Here is a 12,249-nt window from a genome sequence, read left to right on the forward strand (position 1 = left end):
TGGCGTAGCGTGGGTTGTCAGCACCCGGGGCAAGGCAAGTAATTTGCGCCCCCTAACCTGTGGATTTGCGCCCCCTAACCCTAACCCCCAGATGTTGCGCCCAGTGCGGCCGGCCCCCCCTGCACCCCCCCACGCTACGCCACTGGATGCTCCCACTGTTGCAACTACCCTACCCCAACCTCACTACTATCACCCTGTCCCAACGCTGTCCAAATATGGAGCAGTGACAGAGGTGGATTAAGGGACGCGCAACTGGTTATCACACTAGTGAGAGGGCACTGCAGGGGGGCTGCAACAATGACTTATAATGAAAGTCGAGAGATGTGGATGGGGGTGCCAATTTTTGTTGTGTTGCGCAGGGCGCCGTTGAAATTTGAAAGTCTGCCTCTAGCAGACTGCGTTGTAAGGAGGTTGGCTGTGTCTCACCACACATGCCTTAAGAATAATGAGTCTTTTTCAGTGTGGACTAATTATAAACCAGGTCTTACCTTTCAGCAGGACCACTGTACCCAACCTTCTCGGCGCTGCAGGTGAGGGTTTCTGGGGCAGAGGAGGTGCCTTGCCAGGCAACCCTAAGCCCCAGCACCTCTCCTTTCCTCGACCCTTTGCCGCCTGCCGTCTAGAAAAGGACTCCATCCCTCTCGCTTGCTCCCGCCCGCCCCCTTCCCACAGACAGCCGCGTTTCCTTCCCGGCTCCCCGTGGGAACAAACGGCCCCTTCTCCGCCCTCCCGGCGAGGCCAGCGCTTCCTTCTCTTAGCCCCCGCCCCGTCTGCGGGAGGCCCTCCACCCTCCTGGCCACCCTCCCCGCCCCGCGCCCCTTCATAGGCACGGCTCGTTCGGCCGCGCCGCCCCACACGCGTCCCGTCGAGGTGCACGCTCTCGCCCGCCGCCGGCTCCATGGACGGCGGCGGCGCTTACCGCTGCCGCGCCAACCGGCACCTGGAGGGTGGCCAGTCGGCGCTGCCGGGCTCGCTGCTCTTCGCAGCCGGCCTGCTGGGCAACGTGTTGGCGCTGGGAATCCTGTGGCAGCACCAACTCCGCGTGCGGCTGCAGCGCGCCCGCGGCTGGGGGCGCCCAAGGGCGTCCGCCTTCTACCTCCTTCCCTCTGGACTTGCGCCCCCCCAAATGTTGCGCCCGGTGCAGCTCGCACCCCTGGCACCCCCCACGCTACGCCACTGCATGAAAGTGCTCATTCCCGTGGACATGTGTTCAGAGTTATTGTACGCAAACTCAGCCAAAGCTAATTTCTCTACCCAAACATTCTGTCTCTCGCTGACATAGCAGCGTAGGTATTGCTGGAGTATGCCGTTCGCTCTTTTGGCTTGTCCGTTGGTTTCCGGGTGCCTCACCATCGAGAAGCTCACCTCAACCTGTAGCAATCTCACGAGTTTCCCAGAACCGGGAAGTAAATTGTTTCCCACGATCCGAGATTACCCTTAAAGGAGCCCCATGCAGTCTGAAAATGTGATCCACAAACAGCCTGGCGGTCTCCTCGGCCGTTGCTGCATGTGAGCAAGCTACGAAATGGCACATTTTAGTCAGTAGATTGACCACTACCATGACCGCTGTCTTTCCCCTAGACTTGGGCAGATCTGTCATAAAATCAATGGACACCACCTCCCAGGGCCTTCCCGGTGTGGGTAAGGGTTCCAGTAGCCCCGCGGGGGCGGCCCTTTCCCCCTTAGCCCTCTGGCATCGGTCGCACCCTCGTACATATTCTCGTACGTCTTCCCTCACCTTTGGCCACCAGAACTGCCTGGTGACCAGTAGCATGGTCTTGTGCTGTCCAAAGTGCCCAGCTGTTGGGTTGTCGTGGAGTTACTTAAGTACCTTCCCCCTCAAAGTCTCCTCCGGTACATACAGCGCCCCCTTATAGTACAGTAGCCCTTCCTTTTCCTCAAACACTCCATGGACTTCCTTTCCGTCCCTGAGCTCCCTGATCTTTGTCTGAGCAAACTCATCATCTCTGGTGAGCCCTGCCAGTTCTACTTGGCCAACCAACGCCCCCCCCCCCCCGGTCCTCAGGGAAAACGTACCGGGTCTCTGGTGGCCCTTCTCCTTCCATGTACTCCGGTTTCCGGGAGAGAGCGTCTGCCCTTACGTTCTCCTCTCTTGGCACGTATCGGATCTCGAAGGAAAACTTGGCGAACTCCTGGGACCACCTGATCTGTCTCTGGCTGAGCACTCACGCGGTCCGCCAGTATTCCAAGTTCTTGTGGTCAGTTCGGACCTGGATCTTGTGCCGCGCCCCTATCAACAGATGTCTCCATCGCCGAAATGCCGCATAGATCGCAAGCAGTTCTCGGTCATATACTGTGTAGTTTTGCTCTGACTTGCTCAGCTTCCTGGAGAAAAAGGCACATGGCCTCCAGTTCTGCTTGGCCCCGGGTTGCAAAAGGACCGCTCCAATGGCGCGGTCGGACGCGTCCGTCTCCAGTCTCATGGGCTTCTCCGGATCCACGTGCAGGAGCTGCTCTTCCGAGGCGAACGCCCTCTTCAGTTTTTCAAAGGATTGCTGCGCACCCTCTGTCCACGCGAACTTCTTTTTGCTACTAAGACAATCCGTTATGGGCGCTGTCAAGTGAGCGAAGTTCTTTATGAACTTCCTGTAGAAGTTGCTGAAGCCTAGGAACCTTTGCACATCCTTTCTGTTTTGGGGGGCTTTCCATTCCAGCACTGCCTTCACCTTGCCCGGATCCATGGCTAGTCCTTTGTCTGACAGCCTGTAGCCCAGGAACTCGATCTCCTTGGCGTGGAATTGGCATTTTTCCAGCTTGACCCACAACTGATGCTTCTTCAATCTCTGTAGCACCTCCCTGACATCTCTGACATGTTGCTTTTCATTGTCCGAATAGATTAAGACGTCATCCAAAAAGGCTACGCAATTCTTGTACAGCAGGGGCCCCAACACATGATGCATGAATGCTTGAAAGCAGGCAGAGCCCGATTGTAATCCAAATGGCATGACTACGTACTCAAAAGCCCCCAGGGGGGTAAACATGGTCGTTTTCCATTCGTCCCCCTCCCTTATCCTAATCAGATTGTAGGCTCCCCTGAGGTCCAGCTTGGTAAAACTCTTTCCCTGCCTCACACGTGTCAAAATATCATCAATCCTGGGCATTGGGAAAGTCACGGGTTCTGATACCAAGTTTAGGGCCCGGTAATCCACGACTAATCTGGGCTGGTTAGTCTCTTTTTTGTCCACAAAGAACACTGGACTGCCCCCCACCGCCTTGGATTCCCTTATGAAACCTCTCTTCAGGTTCTTGTCAATAAACTGCCGTAGCTCCTGCATCTCCCGGTCGGACATGGCATACAGCTTACCCACTGGTAACTGAGCCCCTGGAAGCAGGTTGATTTGGCAGTCAAAGGGCCTGTGGGGGGGCAGTTTATCTGCCTCCCTCTCGCTGAAGACCTCCTTCAGATCAGCATACTGTGGTGGCACCTCCCCTTTTTGCTCCAGGGCCAACCCAGCCACCCTGGCCACAGCCATTCTGGGTTCCTTCCCTCCCACACAGTGCTCTAAGCAGTAAGCTGACCCAAAGGTGACCGACCGCTGGTGCCATGACACCAGTGGGTCATGCATTGCCAGCCAGCTCATTCCCAGTATTATTTGGGGTCCTGCCAGCGTGGCCACGTGAAAGGCAATGGTTTCCGTGTGCCTGGAGACCCTCATTCGCATTGGCGGTGTCTGGTGCGTCGCTCCCCCCCCCCCCCGGAGTTCCCTGCCATCGATGGTGGTCACCTGCAAGGGAAAGTCTAGTGGTAACAGGTGGAGTTGGTGCTCCAGAGCAAAGTCTCTGCTGAAGAAATTACACGAGTTACCAGAATCTAGCAGTCCCTTCACTTTGACGGGGTGCCCGTTTGGGAGTTCTAGCACCACCTCTATGGCTATAGCTGCCTTGGGGGGGTCAGGCTGGGGCACTTCTATTGGTGGCTGGCCTGGCTGCTGCCCCTGCTTGTTGGCAGCCAGGCGTTGTCGTTTCCCTGCACCTGCCCCTCCTCCCCCTTCTCGTCGTGGTCTGCAGCCCCCACCATGCCTTGCCAGGCTTTTCGTTGAGGGCAGACCTTGGCAAAATGTCCCGGTCGCTGACAGAGGAAACACTTCTTGGTAGTTTTCCACTCCTTTCCCTCCCTTTTCTGACCTTCACCAGCGTTTGAAACTTCGCGCGTGCGCCTCCCATCAATTTCCATCGGCTCCGCCGCCTGGGAAGGCTCCCTCGGCATCTCGGGAATGCGGTTGTCATGGAAACGTTCCGCCCTTATCTCCCACTTCTCTTGAGCCCGCGCTTCCTGGCGCACACCGATTGCAAGCACCGTCTTTGTGAGTTCATCCATCGACCACGGGCGGGGAGCTCGGGACAACTCGTTTTTCACTTTGGGGGACAAACCTGCCTCAAACAACATTTGCATCGGTTCAGAGTCCAGATCCCACCCAAGTTTGTGGACTAACATCGCGAAACGCGACCAGTAGTTTCTGACGGACAGGCTCCCCTGCTTGCACCCCATCAGCTCCCGTCTCGTCACGCTTTGCTCTACCTCGCTGGAGAACATCGCGTCCATTGCTTGGTAGAATTTCTTAAGATCTTTCAATGCATCATTCTGCGTCGCCATTAGGGGCCTGATCCATTCACGCGCCCCATCCTGCAGATGTCCCACAATGTAAGCCACCCTCTCCCCGTCATCAGCAAAGTCATGTTTCTGCACTTCCAAAGCGTACTGAATTTCCGTTCGGAAGGCATTGTAGTCTTGGGGCTTTCCACCAAACTTGTGTACCAGCCCCTGAACCTTCCTCCCTATCGGGGTGGCTCTGACCTGTGCATCCTGAGCCTGTCTCTCCTCCAGCCGCGCCGTCAGGGTAGCTACATACGCCTAAAGGTCTCTGTTCCTCTCGACCAGACCTCGCACCAGGGCTTCTTGCTCTGTCCCTCCAGCCGGCTCTGTTTGGCTCATCTTGCTGCCTCTCCGGTGCTGCGCACAAGCAACATCAGGGACTGACGGATTGCTGTAGTGGTTCTAGGGGTTGCTCGTGCGTAAGCTTGTCCCAACCTCTGGCTGGGTTGCCTGAGTGAACCTTTCCTGTCCGGGCAGCCACTCACCCGTGACTGTCTCAATCGCTGGCAGAATCCGTCAGTGGGCGTTTCTTAAACTTCTTCCAGCAAAGAAGCTCTTTGACGCCAAGTCTTCTCCTACTCTCCCTGCGCGGAAGCCTTCTGCGCAAGGAGGGCGTAGGCAACGGAGGACCCTTCCTCTCCCCGCCGATTCCCCCATCTGCCCCCCTTCTCCACTGGAGCTACGTTGATTCTCTTCCCCAGAAGACGGGCTGCCTCTCCCACTCCCGGGACGCTCTCTGGGATCCCTTTGGAGCTTGCTCTCTCCCTCGGACACTGATGGCAGTTCCCTGACACCAGGTTTATCAAGACAACAAAGCATGTTTGGCTTTGCTGAATTCTGAAGGTCGTAAGCAAAGCACGAAGCATTTGCAATTGAAACTGCAACATGCTAGGGAATGTATTCAGAAGGGACTCGTAACGGTGTCCTATATGCCAGGTAATGAAATTCCTGCTGATGTATTGTCCAAGGTTGTACCAAGGGATCAACACTGTACCTATGTGCGGAAGTTGGGTTTGTACTGATATTGTACGAACATGCTGCCCAGTGATGTTCACAGAAAGGGGGAGGATGTTGGTTTCTATTTCCCTCACTGTGCAGCATAATGCTTGTCACAAGACAATTGTTTACATTCCACAGTCACAGTTACTGTTGGGTTCCCACGGGAATGGGAGACTGGATGTGACGTACACTGGTTTCCTGTTTTTCAGTGTTTCTCTCGGCTTTCTTTGTATCGAGAGGGAGTTGCTTCTCTGCTCTCACAGAGGCAGGATGCATGTTTGTATTCTCTCAGCATAGAGTGTAAATAAACTTTAGCAATGTAGCACATTTACCTGCTTATCCTTTTGCTGCTGGACTACTCTGCTTGGGCTCAAGATAAGATGAGCCTGTACCAGTTCCAGATGGGCCGGAGCTGGTCAAACTGACAAACACAACCATAAAGAATGTGCTATATGTCCCGCACCTGGCAGACAATCTTCTGAGTGTGTCGCAACTGATGTCACAGAATTTTTGTATGTGTTTCACTAGGACAATACTTAAAGGGAAATAAGGTCATTCAGTATGGCAAATTTGAGAAAGGTTTATTTCTGTTGCTTTATTATAATAAATGCTTTATTATAATAAATGTCAATGTTGATGTTCAATTTGATGCTGTTGTTGGGATACCGCCGGGGAGACGAGGGCATCAGGCAGGCCCCCAGCTGGCTCCAGGCGATCATCAGTCTCCCATGGAACAGCATCAGTCAGTCAGCGACACGAGCCTCAGATACATTTAGAGACCCGTGCACGCTCTGTCAGCAGAGTGTGTAAATCTCCACAACGGAAGAGGCGGATAGAGAGAGATGTGCAAGCATATTTACAGCATTTATTCAGCATAGTTCAGGAACAAAAGAAAACATGACTGCTTGCCTTCGTGTCCAGCAAAACAGCCGCATAGCAAAAGCAACATAAAACGGAAGTTCCCAGCAGACTGTGCTGGAAGTAAACAGGCATGTGATACACAAATGTCATGCCTGTACCCTTTTAAGGTGGAATGCAACTATATCCTAACATCCTCTCCCTTTCCATGTAACCTGTAGTACCTGTGGTTCAACCCAATTGCAACCTCTATACATAAACCTCAAGTTGTTCTCTGTTAACAACCTTAGACAAAAGGTCAGCAGGAATTTCATTTCCTGGCATGTAGGACACCTGAATGAATCATTTCTGAATACACTCTCTTGAACGATGTAACTTAATCTGCAAGTATTTGGTTCTTTGCTTGCAACTCTCTGAGTTCAGCAAAGCCAAACAGGATCTATTGTCTTGATACACCTGTACACCTGTATAGGACATTTCATAGAAACTCTGATGTCCTGAAACAGTTGCATCAACCATTCACAATCCATGAGTGAAAATGACAGGGCATTGAGTTCTGCTTCACAGGAACTTAGGCTTACTGTTGTCTGCTTTTTGCACAACCAGTCAAACAGGCAATGGTTGTACATGTAGCATACTCCAGAAGTGCTGGTACCATCCATGGTGTCAATTTCAAAACTAGCATCTGCAAAGATTTCAAGACCTCCAGTCTTCTGACTGGTTAACATCAGTCTGTAGTGCAAAGTCCCCTTCAAATAGCGGGCTATGCGCTTCAGAGTTTTCCAATCCTTAACAGTAGGATTGTTGGCATGTCTGCTAAGCAGGTTAGTGCTTACTGTCAGAATATGAGACCAACGCAGCTGCAAACTGATAGCTTGCTTACATCACATGATGTGACTAGCTGTGGGAAAGAATGTTCCCGGAAGTTCACGGGCTTCTCAGAGCTTTGTGAAGAGTGTAATATGAAACCTTCCTGTTGCGTATGTAAAGGAAGTTTGGGTCACTTGCTAGAAGAAGTCTGAACTGATCGGACATGTTTTCTGTAGTGCTGTAAAGTCAGAAATAAACAAGATGTAAATAGACTCTCTGACTATCTCCTTTTCCCTTGCTGGGATGCAAGAAGGGAGGGGGTGTGCATTTCCCACAATGGGAAATGTCGCCTATCGAGATCTACCCTGGATTTGCGGGGATTGCAGCCAGGGAGGTCACCGGTAAACAAGCCGGGAGCCTGGGAGAGTTGCCAGCTTCTCCCAAAAGAGGCTTGTTTTCCCAAAAAGTGGAAGTACTCATTCTCCTCATCTGCTTCCTCACTACTAGTAACCTCCTCCCTCCACCCTCTTGGTTTGGGCTTGTGCGGGAAACGGCGGTAAAACTCTCTCTGCAATAATGGGGCATGCAAAACCTCAGTCTTCCTCAGCCTTCTGTCAAGAATTCTCCTCAGGTCCATACCCTTTCCAGGCAACTAAGTACTGCAGCTTCTTCCTGCAGAGCCGAGAATCCAATATTGCTTCTATCTCATATTCCTCCTCTCCCTCCACCATTACTGGTGGTGGAGGAGGTTGTCTAGGTTTCTGATACTGATGGGATGGTGTGACCGGCAATAGTAGAGCCCTATGGAATCTGGGTTGCATTTTCATAGAATCTGGTAGTTTGAGCAGGAACGATATAGGGTTAATTTGTTCCACTACCTCAAATGGCCCTACCCTTTATAGTCCTAACTTCTTGCACCTCCCTTTCTGAGGCACGTCCTTGGTGGACAACCATACTTGATCTCCCACCTTGATCTCAGGCCCTGACTGCCTATGCTTGTCTGCACTCCTCTTGTACACTGCCTTGGCAGCGTCTAGCTGCTCCCTCAATAATTCATGTAAGGCCTGCATTTCTTCCATGAACTGCTCCGGCGGCGGCACCGACAGGTTACTCCAAGGGTCCAGGAACGCTCTTGGGTATTGTCCGTAGTTCGCTATGAATGGAGCTTGCTGGGTTGACATGTGCACAGCATTATTGTAGGCAAACTCTGCCAGTCCCAACTTGTCCACCCAGTCCTCCTGCTGATAATTAACATAACAGCGAAGGTACTGTCGCAGCGTCACATTGGTTCTTTCCGACTCTCCATTGGTTTGAGGATGTCTTGATGAGGTTAGGCACACTTCCACGTCCAACAGCTGCATCATCTTCTTCCAAAACTGCGAAGTGAATTGTGTACCTGTATCTGAAATAACCCTCAATGGCAACCCGTGCAACTTAAACACGTGGTCCACAAACATCTTTGCTGTTTCTTGGGCCGATGGCAACTTAGGACACAGCACAAAGTGCACTATTTTCATGAATAAGTCCACCACCACCCATATCACGGTCTGTTTCCTCGACTCTGGAAGATCTGTGATGGAATCCATCGCGACCGTCTCCCAAGGTCCTTGAGGGGTGGAAAGCTGATGCAGCAATCCGGAAGGCGCTTCCCTCAGCGTTTTTGCCCGCTGGCAGGTCTCACACGCTCTCACATTGTGCTGGTCCCATGGGCTAACCGAGAGGCAAGGTCCGAGTCAAGTCCGAGGTCAAAGGTGCAGTATGGAGGCAGTCTGTAAAAGTTGAAGCTGGATGCAGGGCAGGTAGTAGGGTGAGGTCAGGAGCTCTGGCAGGATAGCAGGACAGGGTTCAGGCAGGAACTGACAACCAACAAAGTTGCTCCCGCAACTTGGGACTAAGGCTGGATGGCTTTTATCTGCCCCGAGGCATAGGGCGGCCCCAATCCTCTGGTGACTCGCCTCTCCTGGACTGGAGGTGAGCACTCCTCCTGCAGTAACTTAGTTCCCTCCGCCTATCTGCCCTGAGCCTCTGCAACTCAGGAGAGGCTGGAGGATTACTGGACCCAGAGGAAACCTCAGCTTCCCCTGACGGGGCTGAGAGTGGAGCACCTGCAGGCAATGGGTCCTTCATCATCTCAGGAGCCAGAGAAGACTCAGCTGGTGCCTGCACCTGAGGATCCAGCACAGGTGAGGACCCTTCAGGCTCATGCCCCAGTCCTGGCTCAGCTGGTTCTGAAGGCGGGGAATCCTGTGCAGGCTGGGATTCCTCAGGTTCAGCATCCGAATCCCAGGCCATCACACCCATACTCTTTTGTCTCCTCTCGCACTTTTGGCCACCAGAATTGCCTCGTGAGCTGATACAGTGTCTTGTAGTATCCAAAATGACCCGCCGTAGGGTTATCATGACACTGTTGTAGCATCGTACTCGCTCTAAGTGTCCTCTCTGCTTCTAATTGCCTTCTCTGTAATGTTCTAATTGCCTGCTTATCTGACTCTTTATTCGCTTTTTTGACAATTGTTTCCTTTTCCATAATTTCATCTAAAATCTCATTTTTCCTTTTAATTTCCTTTTAAATGAATTTTGTTGTATAAACAGTCCCCTCATTACCGCCTTACTAGCATCCCAAACCATCTGTAATTTAATCTGTCCTTGAGTGTTTATTTCAAAATAATCACCCAAGGTCTTTTTAGCTTTTTCCATAAATTTTTGATCATCTAATAAGTCTTCATTCAATCCATCTAAATGAAGCATATCTTTCCTTTTGTATTTCCATTATCAAGGAATTATGATCCGAAAATGTCCTGGGATTAATTTCCATTTTTTTTACTTGAGGTTCCAACTCGGTTTTATTTGAAAATTGCTAAAGATCCTACAGATTCCATTATCACACTTCTCAAAACAGTATTACAGCATGAATATACTATGGATTTTATAAAGAAACACACATTCAAATTTCTCCTTCAACTTCATCCTCTTATACCTATTTTTTATTGTTTACCTAAAATCCATAAGAATTTACATTCTCTGTTAGAGGGGGTGGCAGATGACAGAAGACTGTGACACCATGAGACCGGTGTAAAACCAACTTAAAGAAGGACTTTATTACAAAACAACAAACAGCAAATCTTCTGGGTGTTTTTCCTGCAGGCAGAGTTCAAACTGCAGCTTTTCTCCTTTTGTAGCCACGGCCAGCTGCAACCAATTAGCCCAGAGCTCACAAAAACTGTTCTTAAAGGTACAAACATGTTTCTGTGCAGAATGACTCCCAACATTCTCCCCCAGGTAGACCGATAGTTTCGGGCTCTGGATCCATCCTGGAACCCATTGCAAAATATTTAGATTCTTTTTTTCAAACCTTATGCCAAGGACTCTCTGGCATACATTGAAGACACAGCACATTTCGACAAGTTGAACGGTTACAAGTATCAGACGCTATGGTTTTAGTACACAAAAATTCCTCTGGAAGAAGTATGCCACATCATTCTACAATTGTGGGAATCTAGACACTAAGTAAAAGCGAAACGAAAGAAGTGCCATGGTCAGACCACTTCCTGGTGCAACTTGACTTCTCCGCGACCCTTCCCCTCTGCAGGGAGGTGGGACCGATTCGGATGGTCCGCCCCCACCACTTTATGGATCCAAATGGTTTCCAGAGAGTGGTAGGGGATGCTTTATCCCATGTTGATGGCCTTTCAGCCAATTCCCTGGTGGCCCGCTGGAATGTGGAGTTAACCAGGGCTATTGACTGTTTGGCTCCAAAGCGCCCTCTCCGATTGCATGGAGCCCGGACAGCCCCGTGGTTTTCCACGGATCTGAGGGCAATGAAACAATCGTTGAGATGGCTAGAGCGCCGGTGGCGGATGACCCATTCTGAAGCTGACTGGACACAATGTCAATGTCGAGCCTACCAAGTGGCGGTAGCGACGGCGAAAAAGACTTTCTTCACCGCCTCTATTGCATCTGCAGAAAACAGCACCAGAGATTTTTTCAGGTGGTCCGCAATTTAGCGGAACCACCTGCTACATCGGGGCCCAGTACGGGCCACATGATCTCCTGCAATGATTTTGCAAAGTTTTTTGCAGATAAAGTCGCTCAGATTCGGGAAGAGGTAGACGTCACCGTGGGAGCAGGGCCGGGGCGGGAGAGTGCTAGAGTCCTGTCTAGTCAAATTGTGTGGGATCAATTCCAATCTGTTACCTCCAAGGATGTGGACAGGCTGCTTGGACGAGTGAAACCAACCACCTGTCTCCTTGATCCTTGCCCATCCTGGCTTATAAAAGCTAGCTGGGAAGGGCTGGGCGATGGGCTTCGTGGGGTGGTGAATGCTTCCCTCCGTGAGGGAGCCTTCCCAGACCCGCTGAAAGAGGCGGTTATTAAACCGCTTCTTAAAAAACCATCTTTAGATGCGGCCACGATGGCCAACTATCGCCCAGTCTCAAATCTTCCATTCTTGGGCAAGGTGATTGAGCAAGTGGTTGCTGAACAACTCCAGGCACGCCTGGAAGAAGCGGACCATTTGGATCTCTTCCAGTCAGGATTCAGGCCTCATCACGGGACTGAAACTGCCTTGGTCGCACTGGTTGATGATCTCCGGCGGGCTAGGGACAAAGGTGAGAGCTGTTTCCTAGTTCTGCTGGATCTCTCAGCGGCGTTTGATACCATCGACCATAACATCCTTCTGGACCGTCTTGAGGGGCTGGGAGCTGGGGGTACTGTCATACAGTGGTCCCGCTCCTTCCTCCTGGGCCGTGTTCAGAAAGTGGTGGTGGGGGATGAGTGTTCAGACCCCTGGGCTCTCACTTGTGGGGTGCCTCAGGGTTCTGTCCTCTCCCCCATGCTTTTCAACATCTACATGCAGCCGCTGGGAGAGATCATCAGGGGGTTTGGGCTGGGTGTTCATCAGTATGTGGATGATACCCAGCTCTACCTCTCTTTCAAATCAGAACCAGTGAAGGCGGTGACGGTCCTGT

General features: G+C 51.5%; 1 long non-coding RNA gene across 1 annotated transcript in view; it reads left to right on the plus strand.

The window, feature by feature from the left end:
- The window catches only part of LOC310668900, a 174,193-nt gene that overhangs the window by 110,570 nt on the left and 51,374 nt on the right, over positions 1–12,249 (plus strand). The window lies entirely within an intron of this gene.

This window comes from Podarcis tiliguerta (assembly GCF_965153285.1).
Source record: "Podarcis tiliguerta genome assembly, chromosome: W".
Lineage (NCBI taxonomy): Eukaryota > Metazoa > Chordata > Lepidosauria > Squamata > Lacertidae > Podarcis > Podarcis tiliguerta.